Source organism: Culex quinquefasciatus, chromosome 1, assembly GCF_015732765.1.
Source record: "Culex quinquefasciatus strain JHB chromosome 1, VPISU_Cqui_1.0_pri_paternal, whole genome shotgun sequence".
Taxonomy (NCBI): Eukaryota; Metazoa; Arthropoda; class Insecta; order Diptera; family Culicidae; genus Culex; species Culex quinquefasciatus.
In genome coordinates, this window is record NC_051861.1 from 15,139,713 (window position 1) to 15,157,965 (window position 18,253).

The 18,253-nt window shown below is 42.0% G+C and overlaps 1 protein-coding gene across 4 annotated transcripts in view; it reads left to right on the plus strand.

The window, feature by feature from the left end:
• The first annotated feature begins 236 nt into the window (after positions 1-236).
• Positions 237-18,253, plus strand: part of LOC6032991 (papilin) — a 176,027-nt gene continuing 158,010 nt past the window's right edge. For all 4 annotated transcript variants that reach the window (XM_038248486.1, XM_038248470.1, XM_038248481.1 and 1 more), the window contains exon 1: positions 237-1,079. The gene's annotated coding sequence lies outside the window, so the exon portion shown is untranslated. The remainder of the gene's footprint in view (positions 1,080-18,253) is intronic.

Consider the following 18,253-nt stretch of genomic DNA (forward strand, 5'->3'; position numbering starts at 1 on the left):
AATCTCTGCCAACCAGAGACCTTCTTGGTTGACTTCGTCGCCGTCGTCGTCGCTGGCCTGGCGCACTTGGCTTTGGGTCGCTTCTTCTCTTCCCCCGGGGTGAGACTGTCGGTGCGAGGCGGCGGTTTGGCCAGGGCAGCCACAGCCACAGCATAGAGCAGCATCACTCCAAGTCTCGCCGCGCAGACCGTTCAAGTCGTTTGAGCAGCTCGCACTCGCCGATCGCATCTTCACTCGCCGGGCTGAACCCTGGCCTGGAGCACATGTGCGTGTGAGTCCCGGGTATTAATAACATAATATACACACATTCATTATTTAGCTGGACCATTTAGTTAATGGTCAGTCAGTCGTTGGTCGTCTGCCGAAAGGATCGCAACCCCCTTGGGATCTGCCTCTGGGAAACCTTTTTTCCGGAAACTTCTGGAGCGGGTATTCGCACGCGCAAGTGTTGGAAAATATTTGGGGAAATTTTGGTGTGAAGAAAAGTTGGTGAAAGATTTTCGGTAAAATCAACCAAGTGCCATCCAAGGATTAAGGATCTTCAAGTGCCTGAAAAAAAAAACGAAACAAATTGTAAAAAAAAAACACAAGAAGTTCTTTGAGAAGGAAAGAATCTTATTGTAACGACAAAGGATAACGACAAGAATTCGATTAAAGTGCCTAAACGAAGTTTCATCAAAGTGAATAAAAATATAATCAAAGTAGTGATCAACTCAAGAAGAGCAGGAAAAACATAATCGATGTTGGGATTCGTCGTAAATTGAAAATTACTATCATCTCGGGAGGCAACTGATTTCCCGCCGCAGGAAGGAAGAATTATTGCCGACACACAGTGTGTGTTCGTGTGTGATCGAGTGAATCAAACGAAGAATAAAATAAGCAAACACAAGAAAAAACCGATGATTTGGGTGTAATTTGCAAAGAATAACGTGTATTTGTGAGATTTGGCGAGGAAGGATATTTTACTCCGCGTGGATTAATTCTAATCCTGACTGGAACTTGCTTGCTGGAAGCGTTTTGCAGCGAATTTGGCTCTGGAGATCGAGAACGGTGGATGATTTATCAGGCAGATTAATTAGGTAAGAGAGAACAATTATTCTTCTCGGTTATTTATTTTCTTTAATAGAACTCTGAATACTCTAGCAATCAAACTTATTTTTTAATTTCATTTGTAATGATGTGGCAGTGCGTGGCCGAATGGTTACGCTGTCCGCTGTGTAAGCGGATGTTTCTGGGTTCGATTCCCATCTGCTGCAACCTTCCATCGGATGAGGAAGTAAAATGTCGGTCCCGGCCTTGGTTGTTAGGCCGTTAAGTCAATCCACGTGTAGGAGTCGTATCCATGCCAGAAGTACAAACAACACACCAAACCAAGCCTACTCCGGTGGAATCGCTGGCGGCGGTTGGACTCGCAATCAAAGGTCGTCAGTTCAAACACTGGGGTGGAAGGTTCCTTGGAGTAAAAGAGGTTTGGGTGCTCTCCCCATTCAAGCCTTCGGACTCCTAGGTTCGAGCAGAAACTTGCAATAGAGACCACAAAGACCCGGGGTCGTTAATGTGGATGGTTTGTTTGTTGTTTGTAATGATCTTGAGTTCTGTTTTCATTTAAATACAAATCATGAAATTTATTTTTTATATGCCTTGGAAGTTATTCTTAAGGAATCCGCATCTTGATTTGCCTTTTTAGCACGATTTTTAATTGTGGTTTTTAAGATAAAACATTTTCAATAAATATATTTTCAATTATAAGAATAGCCATTTATCTTCATAATTTATTTTTCATGCAAAGATCCGTATAATATACAGAACGCCCTTGTTAAACCGGCTCGTTGTTATGTGAAAATTTTTAAAAATGATCAAATGAAACCAGAACAAAGTTTTTTGGTGCCTTTTGAGCCTGAAAACAACCCCCTAAAATTTGATATCAAGATATTTTTTTTCTCAAGAGATAATTTCTTTCCGTTGAAAACCCCAGTTTTAATTTTCAAAAAATCGTACTCGGTACACTGAAAACATAACTTCTCAATTTTTAGATATTTTATGTAAAATTTTCTGAGGAATTAAATCATAATATTCACACAGGCAATGTCTGTTTGCATTTTTATGTCCTAAACTCCGCACGTTTTGGGCAGCTCCGATTTTTGGTCTAATGCTCGCCACCGCAATTGAAGCATTTAGCTTCGATGTTCTCGTTGACTGTTTCGCTAGCTTGAGTTTTATGCTCACCTCCGCAGGTTGCACAACGACTCTTCATGAAACAGCCCCTTTTACTATGCTCAAGCTGCAAGCAGTTCGAACATTGCGTCACGTTCACGTTCAACTTAAGAGTTTTAAGCTCTTCTTCCAGCACACTCACATCCATGTTGTACAAGCTACGGAGGACTTGCTTCATGTGTCGTTTACCTGGATCGTCATGGCTGTAGTACAGTCATCCCACATATTCGGAACACCCACAAATTCGGAACACTTTTGTGGTAATTTGTCAATAACATGCCAAATGCAGCTTTTCTGTCGACCCTACTATTTTTAGGACCTTCATTTGGACATTCTCTTGCAATTTCACGGGTAAAAGTAGTACTTTTGAATAAAAACCTCTTTTCAAGACTATTTTATCCAGAGCAGCAAAACACTGCCTCCAAATTGCCTGTTTCATAATTGTGGAATGTTATTGTGCCTCCCACAATTGTGGAACACCTGATTTTCACTGATATTTTTACAAAAAAAGTTATCAGACCATTCATAAAACATAACTAAGCATGAGTTTCGTTGGTGTTAGTGCCTGAAGTCATTATTTTGTAAAAAATATGTACTCAAGGAGAGAAAAAAAAGTTTGTTTACATCCGTAAGAAAAAAGTGTTCCGAATTTGTGGATTTCAAGGGTCAAAGTTTTTCTTCAAAAACTTGATATAAAAGTTAAGGACTATAAATCGGAGCGTTTGGTACGGTATGTCCACGCATCCTTCCACCCCTGTAGATTCTGTGAGATGTGATCCGTTCTCAGAATCCTCTCTGCGGTAAACACAACGCAGTAGGGCTGGCCGCTTTAATTTTTGTAATACATTTTCGGGTGTTCTCGAATGTACTGCAATTATTAATAATGACAAGAAAAGTGCTTGGGGCGTTATCTAATCACAAGACTTTCCAGCATGCTTTCATCGGACTGGCTGCGTTTGTGTTAGATTAGATTAGATTAGAAAAACTGGATATAAAAGTTAAAATTTGCAGTTGTTCGATACAGCATTTGAAAGATCGCAAGAAAAGCTTTCAAATGAAGGTAAAAGCGAATCATTAAGTTCAATCATTGATTTACTATGATTTTTAGAACATTGGCCGATCTGTAAACTGTTCCGAATATGAGGGATGGCTGTATTCAATCTTTTTGTTGTTCAATAAATCCCGAACGTGTTTGTAATACTTTCTGCTAGAATTTTGAGTCCATCAGCACACCTTTTTCCGTCATTCCACTTCGTCTTTCTCGCTCACCTCCACAGGGAGGGTAGGGAACTGGTTTCTAGGCGAATTTTGAGCGTCCTCAAACCCAAACTGCCTGACTTTGCAGGTAGCGCATCGGCATTCTCTAACTTCTTGAAATCTACTGATCCTGCTTGCGAGGAACGCCTCTTTTTCTTGCCGTTTGGCATTTTTGCACTTTTCAGCTCCTATTTGGTGTTTGAGGGACTGGGTTCGATTCCCATCTGCTGCAACCTTCCATTGGATGAGGAAGTAAAATGTCGGTCCCGGCCTTGGTTGTTAGGCCGTTAAGTCATTCCAGGTGTAGGAGTCGTATCCATGCCATAACTACAAACAACACACACAGAAAAAAAAAAATCATGGTAATATTACATCTGGGAAGGGGTACATCTTTTATGGCCGAAAAAAGGTGTAATTTTACCTCTGGAAATGTGTAATTTTACCACTTTTCTGGTGTAATGTTACTTTTTCAGTCTAAATTGAGGTAAAATTACATCATAAGAGAGGTAATATTCAACCTTCCAAAATTAAAGCTTCCAAATTTACATTATTTTTTTCTGTGCACCAAACCAAGCCTACTCCGGTGGAATCGCTGGCGGCGGTTGGACTCGCAATCCAAAGGTCGTCAGTTCAAACACTGGGGTGGAAGGTTCCTTGGAGTAAAAGAGGTTTGGGTGCTCTCCCCATTCAAGCCTTCGGACTCCTAGGTTCGAGCAGAAACTTGCAATAGAGACCACAAAAGACCCGGGGGTCGTTAATGTGGATGGTTTGTTTGTTGTTTGTAATGATCTTGAGTTCTGTTTTCATTTAAATACAAATCATGAAATTTATTTTTTATATGCCTTGGAAGTTATTCTTAAGGAATCCGCATCTTGATTTGCCTTTTTAGCACGATTTTTAATTGTGGTTTTTAAGATAAAACATTTTCAATAAATATATTTTCAATTATAAGAATAGCCATTTATCTTCATAATTTATTTTTCATGCAAAGATCCGTATAATATACAGAACGCCCTTGTTAAACCGGCTCGTTGTTATGTGAAAATTTTTAAAAATGATCAAATGAAACCAGAACAAAGTTTTTTGGTGCCTTTTGAGCCTGAAAACAACCCCCTAAAATTTGATATCAAGATATTTTTTTTCTCAAGAGATAATTTCTTTCCGTTGAAAACCCCAGTTTTAATTTTCAAAAAATCGTACTCGGTACACTGAAAACATAACTTCTCAATTTTTAGATATTTTATGTAAAATTTTCTGAGGAATTAAATCATAATATTCACACAGGCAATGTCTGTTTGCATTTTTATGTCCTAAACTCCGCACGTTTTGGGCAGCTCCGATTTTTGGTCTAATGCTCGCCACCGCAATTGAAGCATTTAGCTTCGATGTTCTCGTTGACTGTTTCGCTAGCTTGAGTTTTATGCTCACCTCCGCAGGTTGCACAACGACTCTTCATGAAACAGCCCCTTTTACTATGCTCAAGCTGCAAGCAGTTCGAACATTGCGTCACGTTCACGTTCAACTTAAGAGTTTTAAGCTCTTCTTCCAGCACACTCACATCCATGTTGTACAAGCTACGGAGGACTTGCTTCATGTGTCGTTTACCTGGATCGTCATGGCTGTAGTACAGTCATCCCACATATTCGGAACACCCACAAATTCGGAACACTTTTGTGGTAATTTGTCAATAACATGCCAAATGCAGCTTTTCTGTCGACCCTACTATTTTTAGGACCTTCATTTGGACATTCTCTTGCAATTTCACGGGTAAAAGTAGTACTTTTTGAATAAAAAACCTCTTTTCAAGACTATTTTATCCAGAGCAGCAAAACACTGCCTCCAAATTGCCTGTTTCATAATTGTGGAATGTTATTGTGCCTCCCACAATTGTGGAACACCTGATTTTCACTGATATTTTTACAAAAAAAGTTATCAGACCATTCATAAAACATAACTAAGCATGAGTTTCGTTGGTGTTAGTGCCTGAAGTCATTATTTTGTAAAAAATATGTACTCAAGGAGAGAAAAAAAAGTTTGTTTACATCCGTAAGAAAAAAGTGTTCCGAATTTGTGGATTTCAAGGGTCAAAGTTTTTCTTCAAAAAACTTGATATAAAAGTTAAGGACTATAAATCGGAGCGTTTGGTACGGTATGTCCACGCATCCTTCCACCCCTGTAGATTCTGTGAGATGTGATCCGTTCTCAGAATCCTCTCTGCGGTAAACACAACGCAGTAGGGCTGGCCGCTTTAATTTTTGTAATACATTTTCGGGTGTTCTCGAATGTACTGCAATTATTAATAATGACAAGAAAAGTGCTTGGGGCGTTATCTAATCACAAGACTTTCCAGCATGCTTTCATCGGACTGGCTGCGTTTGTGTTAGATTAGATTAGATTAGAAAAACTGGATATAAAAGTTAAAATTTGCAGTTGTTCGATACAGCATTTGAAAGATCGCAAGAAAAGCTTTCAAATGAAGGTAAAAGCGAATCATTAAGTTCAATCATTGATTTACTATGATTTTTAGAACATTGGCCGATCTGTAAACTGTTCCGAATATGAGGGATGGCTGTATTCAATCTTTTTGTTGTTCAATAAATCCCGAACGTGTTTGTAATACTTTCTGCTAGAATTTTGAGTCCATCAGCACACCTTTTTCCGTCATTCCACTTCGTCTTTCTCGCTCACCTCCACAGGGAGGGTAGGGAACTGGTTTCTAGGCGAATTTTGAGCGTCCTCAAACCCAAACTGCCTGACTTTGCAGGTAGCGCATCGGCATTCTCTAACTTCTTGAAATCTACTGATCCTGCTTGCGAGGAACGCCTCTTTTTCTTGCCGTTTGGCATTTTTTTGCACTTTTCAGCTCCTATTTGGTGTTTGAGGGACTGGGTTCGATTCCCATCTGCTGCAACCTTCCATTGGATGAGGAAGTAAAATGTCGGTCCCGGCCTTGGTTGTTAGGCCGTTAAGTCATTCCAGGTGTAGGAGTCGTATCCATGCCATAACTACAAACAACACACACAGAAAAAAAAAAATCATGGTAATATTACATCTGGGAAGGGGTACATCTTTTATGGCCGAAAAAAGGTGTAATTTTACCTCTGGAAATGTGTAATTTTACCACTTTTCTGGTGTAATGTTACTTTTTCAGTCTAAATTGAGGTAAAATTACATCATAAGAGAGGTAATATTCAACCTTCCAAAATTAAAGCTTCCAAATTTACATTATTTTTTTCTGTGCACCAAACCAAGCCTACTCCGGTGGAATCGCTGGCGGCGATTGGACTCGCAATCCAAAGGTCGTCAGTTCAAACACTGGGGTGGAAGGTTCCTTGGAGTAGAAAGAGGTTTGGGTGCTCTCCCCATTCAAGCCTTCGGACTCCTAGGTTCGAGCAGAAACTTGCAATACAGACCACAAAAGACCCGGGGGTCGTTAATGTGGACGGTTTGATTTTTTTGGACGCACGTTTGACTCGCTGCTCTGCACAGAAAAAAATAATGTAAATTTGGAAGCTGTAATTTTGGAAGGTTGAATATTACTTCTTTTATGATGTAATTTTACCTCAATTTAGACTGAAAAAGTGACATTACACCAGAAAAGTGGTAAAATTACACATTTCCAGAGGTAAAATTACACCTTTTTTCTGACATAAAAGATGTACCCCTTCCCAGATGTAATATTACCATGATTTTTTTTCTGTGTGCAAAATACAGGCTCGTCACTTTTAGAATTTTTTGAATATTCTGATGATTTTGGACTAACAAACAACCATGTTTCAGAAGTTATGCCTAAAATTACAAAATTTGATGAAATCTTTTTAAACTGAGATTTGAAAAATTGACAAGTGCAAATTGAAATGAAATGGATATTTTGTTTAGTTTGGTTGGATTGGTTGGACTTGCATTTTTATACAGACCGATCTCCTTATTTTTGGTAAAATTACCCATTCAATTTTCTTCTCAGTAAGGACACAACCTCGTCAATCAGTCATTTAAAAACCCTCAATAAATTATGTTCCATTCTAATGCCCACCGCGATTAATCAAACCACAGTCGCAACAATCGCAGAGACCAGTCGTCAAAGCAATTAAACAACTTAGCCACTTTTTAACGACCATTTAAGACACTTTGCCGTTATTACGCGCCGCGCCCTGTTCTTTGCGCGCGGTTCGACATTCAGAACATAAAACTGATTGATGAACAACACTTTGGTTGGGTGGAGACTTTCTTCGATAAGGATCATCATCTCCGACGGACAGCCAGCGTGGTTGCGTGAGCCTAACTGTTTTTAATGGGAAGAAAATGAGTTTCTAAAGAATTTTGGCCTGGCCCCGACTGTTGTCAAATTAAATTTTATGGTGGTTCTTTTGATGGGTGGCGATTCGATCGATTCCTGAATGGGGCTGGAGAAAGATGCAAATGAAGCTGAGAACATTTGGGAATACTGCATTGGAAAAGCAATTAAAGCTGAAATTTTCAGCAATTTCCAGCCGAATCACACGTGCCAAATTATCGCTTTAATCGGCTGTAAGAACATTGACTTAGCTCATTATCATACTCTTTTTTGGAGTCCTCTTGTGCGACGTACAGGCAAAAATCCTGGAATTATATCTTCATTCTTGTCAGCTGAATTTGGAGCCTAAAGAGCTAAACATTGTCTTGATGATATACTGCATGTTGCTTGAAGTTGAGATAATTTCAAGTTTTTGTACAAAATGATAAATTACTAAAAAAAATAACCTCTGAAGTTTTGAACATTTAGAAAACTGCTGTTTTTGCCAAGTACTGGCTTTTTCACAAATTTGTACAAACACTGACGAATTACCCTCCCAGCTTTAAGAATGCAAACCAGTTCATTCGACTGCAAAGTGGTTGCAGACAGCAAAGGACTGGCAAATCGGGAACGACCAAGATACGACTTTCGATACGAAATTAGCCTGTGCCAGCATGGTCCAATGGGTTTAGAACGAAACATATAACCCAAACCAAGCCAACACAGGATGGAAATCGAAACGGCTCTCTCGATGGTGAGGAGAAAATAACGCATAAAAAATGTGGCGCGACGTAATGCTTTAATAAACAGTGCCGTTCCAACTGGCCAACTCGCTAGTGGCTGCGTTTAGCGCGAATTTTCGCGAATGCACGCGGAATAATTCGCGGCCACATTTCTACAGAACGCACGAAATGCTTATGCACGCGAAAACCTAATGGGCCGGAAAGTGAAACCACTTTTGCCGACTTGGCCCGACCTATCCCTCTACGGCTAAAGAACTTCAGAACATATGGCTGGTTGGGGAAACCTCGTAGAAACTAATTTGGCCCGCGGAATTTGAGGAATGGCAAGTTTTGGGGTTTGCGTTAATGGCAGTGAATTTGAAATGATCTCATCGTGCATTTAAATTCCGCCAAGATTTATGCTTTTTGTGGTCTTTTTGGTGTCAAAACGCCACCACATTCCGCGTTCAAGTTCTACTGCGAAACATATTCAGAAGGCAGGGAGCAGCATTGGCATTGAACGAGACATTCCCAGGGGGAAACCTTCCACCGTACAATAGAGTCATTCAGATATAGCTGTGAATTATTAAAAATAAAGCTAAGGTTATGATATCTTCTATACTTATTCATCAAATGTACAAAGACCCTTCATAGATAATTTATTTATCCATAAAAATGTTAGAAAAATACGAAGAGCGAAATGCAAAATAATATAAATAAGATTTTTTTTTAAATCCTATGAATGACAAAACACCCAGATTGACACAAAAGCCAACAAGCAAGTTTTAACATCACCCTCTGACATCAGTACACGAGAACCCCTCCGCTTTGCGGTTTAACTGACGATCGACCCCACCAACCAAACTATCTGGTGTTGCTCATCCCCACATCCAGGAAGCATCCCCGGGAGCATCTCGATTACTTGCCGATGGGGAAAAAAAACTCAAAACCGCCTTTCGACGAACCTTTCGGCTTCCTCGACGGACCGGGCTGTTTGCTGTTTATAAATGAAGTTATTCATGTTTCAGAGTTTACGACGCTCCCTGGTCAATGGTTCTTTGGCCCTTTTTGCGCAATGCCGCCTCTTCCGTGTGTACTTTCTTCTCGATTTCTCAAAGTGCTGCTGAAACATAAAAGTGCGCTCGGTAAACATTTCACAACAGCCAGTGCTACATACCGCACTTCGATACTACTTTCTTCAACTACGCGTAGGCAAATCGGGCTGGTCGACCTGAATTTCCCACATCGATCTATGCAGTCACGGTTGAACGATTTCCAAACTACCCACCGGTGTTTTCGAGAGTTCGAGAGAAATGGACCTTTCCCGAACTAGTTCACTGGAACTTGTCAATTAGCACCTACCTGCTGTTGCTAGCAGGTCCGTAACTCATCCGGACTTCAGCAGAGTGGTACTTGCGCCCCGGTAAACAAATTTTCAATTGAAGTCTCCAAATTCAAGGAAGCCAACCACGGTGATGGACAAGTGCTGCTAATCACCTTGTGATTGCCATTTTAGCGCATTTAAAACACGATCTCTCAACTATTTGGCAAATATTGTTCTTCTGCTAGAGCACGCTTTGAGCGATTTTCAATGATCTCGAACCCCACCCGGTGGACCATGACCACACACGTGCTCGCGATGATCTCTTCTAAAGTCAGGGGTAGATAAATAGTACCAAAATACATGCGAATCAATTAGTAGAAAAATAAGTGCTTTCAAATGATGTTTGGCGAGAATGTTTGCGGAAACTCTCTGCTTGAAGTTCAAGTTTGCCAAGTTCACGAGATTGCATAATAAATGTTTGCCTCTTCGGGGACATCTTAATTTCCTAGTTTTTATCTTCATCTACTTGATTTTGAGATGTGCAGGGTGTCTAATAACCTGTTAATGCCCAATTTTTTTTGGATTTTTATTATTAACTTAACTTCTTATGTTTTATGTTTTTCTTCTTTAATTTACAGTATTCCCCTTTCATTTTTGAACATGCGAAAAAAGGAGTGTTTTTCAATAATTTGCAGCCTGAAACGGTGATGAGATAAAAAATTGGTGTCAAAGGGACTTTTATGTAAAATTAGACGCCCGATTTAATGGCGTACTAAGAATTCCGAAAATACGGTTTTTTCATCGAAAAAAATATTTAATAAGTTTTAAAACTTCTCCCATTTTCCGTTACTCGACTGTAAAAAAATTTGGAACATGTCAAAAAAAAATCAAATTATTCGCTCTACAGCATTGCCTTGGCGTTCTCGATTGCGAGATTCCTACTCGAAACTAGGTGTCCGAAGGCTTGATTGTTGAGGAAATTGCAAACCTCTTTTTACACCTAAGCTTCCATCCACCGCGGGATTCGAACTGACGACCTTTGGATTGTGAGTCCAACTGCCTACCAGCGACTCCACCAAGGCAGGACCCAGGGAGACGACTCCTACACCTGGACTGAGCTAACGACCTAACCTCTTCGTCACCTGCTACAGACACGAACGACGAAACAAAGAGAAACGCAAAAAGTATTTATTTCAAAACTTTTTTTCGTAGAATCGCGATTACTCGTGATGTTTATATGCAAACCCCTTATATCAAATTGTATATCAAATTTTATGTAACTGTCTGCTTTACAACTTTGTAGAGCATTAAAAAACATGAAATTTTAAAATGAAAATTTTTGTTCTAAATAAAAAAATGACCCTTCTGGGCCAATGTAGATTCAAAAAGTACATAAAATTTCCCATAAAATTACATGTTCCAAATTTTTTTTACAGTTGAGCAATTCTCTGAGATTTCGGTCATTCGATTTTTTTTTGTATTTTTTAATCCAGCTGAAACATTGTTGGTGCCTTCGGTACAACCCACCATTTTCTAATGTCGATATCTCAGCAACTATAGGTCCGATTTACAATGTTAAAGCATGAAACATTCGTAAAATTTTCCGATCTTTTCGAAAAAAATATTTTCAATAATTTAAAATCAAGACTAACATTTCATTCAATCGTTCAATATTACGCCCATTTGAAATGTTAGTCTAGATTTAAATTTTTTGAAAATATTTTTTTCGAAAAGACCGGAAAATTTCCCGAATGTTTCATGTTTTAACATTGTAAATCGGACCTATAGTTGCTGAGATATCGACATTAGAAAATGGTGGGTTGTTTGGGTGAGACTAAGAAACATCAATTTTTCTGTTTTTTAACCTTTGCATGGCTATATCTCAGCAACTAAGGGTCGAATCAACAAAGTCCAAAAATGTAAAATATAGAGAATTTTCTCAGCTGTTCAAAAATGTTTTTTTTTTTCAAAAGTGGGCAAACATGTGCACTAATTTAAAAAAATGAAAAACTGCGACTAATTTCAAAAAAGTCACGTAAAAATGGATTTGACTTGAAAACGGTGCACTTTATCAAAATTTCACTCAAGTACTTTTTGATTGAAAATTCGATTTTACATCTAAAAATGAAGTTGAAAAATTTTTGCGACCAATATTTCGATTTTTTGAAAAAAATCTGGTTGGCCTTTGATGGCCTCTAAAACATATAAAAAAAATAGTGTTTTTTTGCAAATCAAGTTTTAGTGACAAAAAGTTAAATTAAAAATCACCAATTTTTTTTTGCCGTGTATCATTTTTTTTCTGTGTAGTCCATATCCATACCTACAACTTTGCCAAAGACACCAAATCGATCAAAAAATTCCTTCAAAAGATACAGATTTTTGAATTTTCACATATCATTTTTGTATGGACAGCTGCCAAATTTGTATGGAAAATTATATGGACAAACTAATGATGCAAAATGGCTTCTTTAGGTATACCGAAGGCACCAAAAAAGTTTCAGCCGGATTAAAAAATACAAAAATTAAAATTAAAGAAAAAAGACCGATTCCGTAGAGAACTGCTCTATTTTCAAAATAAATGTCATTGATTTATTATCATTTTAATAAATTATTTCAATCATCAATTATGATATTGTCGAACTTAAAACACTAATTTTGGCGAAAATAACAACCGAATGTCACACAAAAATGTTTTTAATGATGTTGAACATGCCAAATAAAAATTTGTTGGCATAACCTTGCCTGAAATTGTGTAATTAGTGAATTTTTCATCAAAAAACCCTCAGAGGGTCCACTATAGGAAAGACGTTCACTAATGAATAACGTACGTAGAATTGTCAAAAACTATTTTAGAACAGATAGATTGCAAATTAGATTAGAAGACACTTGAAAAAAAAAAGAACATTTTCCCTGTCACAAATTTGCAGGGATTTCATTCCAAAAATAATATATTTTTTAAAAAATTTAAAAACAGATTGTTTTCAATTGTTTACCTTTTTTTTTGATTTATTACAAGGTAATAAATACTAATATACAAAATTTACTCTTATTTCAATCCATTACTAAAAACAGCAACTAGGTACCGATTATCCAACGTCGATTTTAAACCAAAATAAACATCTTTCAAAGCAAAACGCGCCATCAAAAATTTGCTAATTTGAACAACTCATCGTCTTTCTTTGTTGACTACCTTCGACATTTCCTCATAATTTATGAATGAACAAAATCGCCTTTTTTGGAAAGGTAAATAAAAACACTTGAATTCAAACACACGAGCTGTGAGTTGAGACCGCTAGCAGTTGACGAATCGATTGAAGTTGATAGCGTTGGCTAGCTCTCTTGTACCAGTTTTGAAGACATTTTTCAGAAGGCGTGCGACGCACGGACTCATGTGTCTGCAAACAAACAAACAAACAAACTTCAAACTCCACTGCACCTCGGTGTGTGCCTTATCGTGCGAGAGGATAAACAAAGCACCAGAATAAGGTGTATAAATGCCAAAGTGAGTGAGTGAGAACCACCTAAAGCAAAACAAAGCAACAACGAAAAAAAAAAACGCGTCGTTATCCAATATGAAACGGAACGAACGGGTTGGAAATTTAGAGGAAAACAATCGAACGGCAGAAAACACAACACAAAGCCCAGCAAGCTATGAAGAAATCAATGCCGAATGACACACGTATAAGCTCGACTGTTTGACAAATAGGAATCGACTCGGGAAACAGGGTCCTTAACCCTTTGCTTGCCAGCGTAAATTTACATGGTTTTATGTGTAATATTACTTACTCAACATAAATTAAGCAAAGAATATTTGATTGATTTGATTCTCAAGTTTTGAACTAGACGTTCAATGCAGTTGCATCAAAATTGATGGGTTTCCTCTAAGATGAATAAAAATGTGAACGCTGGGTTATTATGTCATTTAGCTTCATCATTCATACAAATTACCATTAAATTACTAAATGTTATTAATTGCATATTTTGAGGTTTTCCTGTGTTTCTGTTCTAGTTTGGAATATCCTGCAGCCAAATGCATATTTTTGTTCAATGACTGTTCCGGATCGAGCCCTTCAAAAATAGTGGACTGTATTGGGGGTTGAGGGAATCTTCAGCTCGACCAGAGCACACACACTTTCGGGAGGTCAACGGCCTCTTCCTCAAAACACGACCGAAAAAGAACACGGTTTGTTGTGCGCGCTAAACTTTATTTCGCGACGATCGGGCGGTACAAAATACGCGGGGGGGTTCTGCGAACCAAGCCAGTTGGGTGTTGGCTGAATACTTAAAGTTTATTTACATTTTATCATACTCCAGACCTATCTTCCACCGTCGGGCTCTCCCGTACGGATCTCTTCTCTTTACTTTCCTCTCACGGTTCATCTTGCTATAAAATATCTTATTAGGGTAAAGGGCGCAATTCAAAACTTAACTCCATTTCCAAACATGCCGCCCGCCTTGAAACCAGTGGTTTCAACCATTTGAAAAACTTAACTTCCTAATCCTTATCACTAACACTAATTTCAAATCGAATTATCTTAGGGCTAACTTCGCTCCACATCATTTCAATAGCATCAATCATTCTACTTCTACTGGTGTAAACAAACTGCTGTTGCTGCCATCGTGGGGTGCATCGTGGACGACGACGACGACGGTGCATTTTCTGCTTGCTGAACTGCATTCTGCTCCCTGGAACGGTCATCTGCTGCTTCGTTGCTGCCTTGTGCAGCCTGCTCGTGGGTGTCGCCGCCAAGTAGCGGTCGTGGTGGTGTGTTTGCTGCTGTTGCAGCCTCGACTTCGATCGTCGTCAGCGTTCGTCAGACCGGTGGCCGTGTGCCACGATCGCGAACCGTGCTTCTGGTGCAGCCTCGCGCTGCGCTTCTTCGGTGTGGGTGGGGGGTGATGCTCCAGCGGAACATGCTCTGCTTCGGGTGGGACACACGTCGACCACAGAGTGCACACGGTTGAGTGCAGTTGCATCGGTTGATGCCTTCCTTCTTCTTCTTCGGGTGTGCCATCTTGTTGATGTTATTTTTGTTGCAGGTTTCCTCGGGAGAGATGCGTTGTAGTATACAGTGGAGAATTTTGAAAAACCGGAACAACTTACCCAGCCAGGTAACTTTGATGCTGGGCCCGCAGGCCATAAAGGTGTTACGCTGGGGGTGTGTCTTTCGCCGGTGTGCTGCTCGTCGGTGTGCTAATCGCCGATGCGCTGTTCGCCGGTGTTGATGCGGTTCGTGAGGGTGGGTTTTCGGACGTCGGTGTAGGTGGTTGAGTTGGTGGTGTGCCTCGAACAAAACTTGGATGTAGTGGGTGTATGTAGCGTGCGTAAACTGGAACAACTTACCCCACCAGGTGAATTCTGGCGCTCGATCCGCAGATCATGGGTGAATTCCTGGGGGCGTTGTTCTTCTTCGCTGGTTAGGGATGGACTTCGACTTCGTACTGCGTGGTGACTTCAAACTTCGTGGTCGGGATGTCGATCGGCGCGTGAGCTGGCCAAGCCCACTGTCGAACGAGCAGCCGAGACTGACTGGCAGGAACCTAGGCTTCCTCCAGTGAGATGTGGTAGCGTGGGTGGGTGTGCTACCGATGATAGGAGTGTGATTAGCGACATAACTGACATGCAATCCCATAACCAGGTGCGCGCCTTGTGCGCTGAGCTCGGACAGACAGGTGTCAACCGAAACGCGAAACTGGACAGCGTCCAGCGAGCTTTCTTCTACAACAAACATGCACACATACAGACTACAAACACCAAATTCAACTTCATGAATGGGGTACGCATAAGCGTCGAGGCGCACTCAGCGAGTGCTTAAATCGAGGTTTTAACAAATTCTTGACTATTCCGGATGGAAAGCGAACAGATCTTCGAGCTCACACGATCGAAGCGTCCGTTTGCAGTGCGAGGTGTTCGACAGACGAACACAGACTCGCATGACGCCGTCCACCAGTTGTGTGTTGGGGCGCGTAACCTTCTCCGACGCCTTGACCATCTGCCAGGTGACATCTCCAACCGTGGAATGTTGACCTTCTTCTTCTTGCGCTTTAGGTTCTCGAGCGGAGCCACCTTGGCCTCGACCATGAGCTGTCGAAACGTGACGGAACCGTCAAGCGCAGTGCAGCGGAGGTAGAAACTCGCACCGTACGCTCGCTCTGACCCGTAGATCTTGTTCTCGACGCAATCGTTGCTGAACCAAATCCAGCGCGGCACATTTCTCGTTGCGACCGCCGTCAAACTCATCCTAACTCTCCACAGCTGCTGCAACGATTCGTCCGACGGTTGATCCCAGTCGCTCTTTACTCTCCACAGTCTCCACAGCTGTTGACAAAAGACACAGGCGTGCACGGCACTGTGCAGCGTGTTGAGCGTGTTGCGCTCGTCCTTCAGGTGCTTCGGGAGCTGCTTGAGCAGCTCTGGGCAGTGGGAGATCCACTTCTTCGCCGTGACATCAGCTGAATCGGTGAACTCCCGGACTTTCCTCGCGTGCCGGACGTTCAGCGTGTCTGCTTCTTTAATTCTGTCTGATCTTCCTTCCGTCTTCTTGAGCAGCTCTTCGCGGGTGGACTTCGCCACAGCGTGGGTACTGTTGGCGTCACTCGACTCCAGTTCGCAGATTTGCTTCAGGTCAACAGCTGAGCTGAAGTAAGTTGCCGTGCATGGGACGCTGGATGACGAAACTGGAACTTTCCCCGAGACTATCCATCCAAGCACAGTCTCCTGCAGCGTCGGACCGTCCTCGACGATCTTACGCCGACCAGTCGCCAGCAAATCGAAGAAAAACTCAGCGCCGATGATCATGTCAATGGGACCAGGTTTCCCAAAGTGCGGATCAGCGAGAGTGATGTCACAGGGGAGCATCATCTGGCTGACGTCAACCGGTGTGACGGGCAGATCGTTGGCGATCTTTTCCAGCACGTGGAACTGCATTTCCTTCGAAAACCTTGAGATCGTAGCCAGCCGTGGCTGGATCCTTGCGCGTACGGCCTCGAGCGACAACGCTGAACCGTTTCCGATGCCCTGTACTCTCAGTACGTCGGCTGTTGTCCGGAACTTCAGCTTCTTCGCAAAAGTGCAAGACATGTAGCAGAACTCGGAACACGAATCCAATAGTGTCCGAGCGAACGAGAAGTTCCCGAACTGATCTTCGACGCGAACTACAGCCGTGGACATGAGGACTCGGCGGACAAGTGTGGGTGCATTTTGTGCGGGGAGGGATGCCGCATTGAGGGTGGTGGTATTACGAAAGTCTGTGGGTGGTGGTGGGTGAGTGTTTCGAGAAGTGGATTGGATCACGGAGTAGAAACTTGTGGTTGGTTGGGTGGACATGTTCTGTGTCTGGTCTTGCTGTCTCGTGGGTTGTTGTTGTTGTCCAGCTTCGTGGGATTGACCTTGCGTATTAGGAACGGAGGATCTTTCTTGTCGAGCGCCAGCAGCCGGCGTGTCGTAGTGCAGGAGCGTGTGATGTCTTCCGCCGCAGCGGGAACAGGAACCACGAGAACATCCGTCAGCGTAATGACCAGCATGCAAACAATTTCGGCACAGTCGCCGTCGATTCACTTCCTCCACTCGTTGGGACACAGACATGTTCCTCAGCTTGCTGCAACTGAACGGCATGTGAAATGCCTCTTCACAAAACAGGCAGCGTCGTTGTGACTGCGAGGACGTGTGAGTGGTCGAGACTCTCGAGCGGTTTTGTCGTCCGTCTCCTTCGCTGGGCCGGTTGGCCTTGATCGATTGCAGTACCGTACACTGGCTACGCAGAAACTCGATCAACACGTTGTACTTCGGTACAGCTTTCGAGTTGTGGTGTGACTCCCACAGTCGCAGCGTGGTATGGTCCAAACGCGTACATAGCATGTGGACCAGGATCGTCGACCAGGCTTCCGTTCCTTCACCGAGCTTCTTTAACATCTGCAGGTTCGTCTCGAACTCACTGATCAGGTGAGACAGACCGTCACAGCTCTCCTTCCGCAGCGGCTCGATGTCGAAGAGCGCGTCCAGGTACGCCTTCACGATGAGCTTGTGGTTGTCATACTTCTTCTCCAGTGCCTTCCAAGCAACGTCGTAGCCTTCTGCAGAGAAATCTACCGACAGAATCTCCAGCTGTGCTTCTCCTTGCAGAGCGGACCTCAAGTAGGTGAACTTGTCGATGTCCGGCAGTTGCAAGTTGGAGTGGATGAGGCTCCTGTACGTGTCACGAAACGGGATCCAATCCTTCAGCTCGCCGCTGAAGTTAGGCAGCTTGATGTCCGGCAACTTAATGCGCGAAATCGACCGATCGAAGCAGGTTTCGTTCAGGTCAGCACCAGGAGTGGGCTCAACCTTGATCGGACGCAGCGCAACCAGCTTCGCCTTCACCACGAAGTACCTCTCCTCGACGTCACGAAGAGCCTTGTTGTACTCCTTCTCACGCTGAACCACCAGATCAGCCAACCGCTTCTTCCGAGCCTCCTTCGATTCTC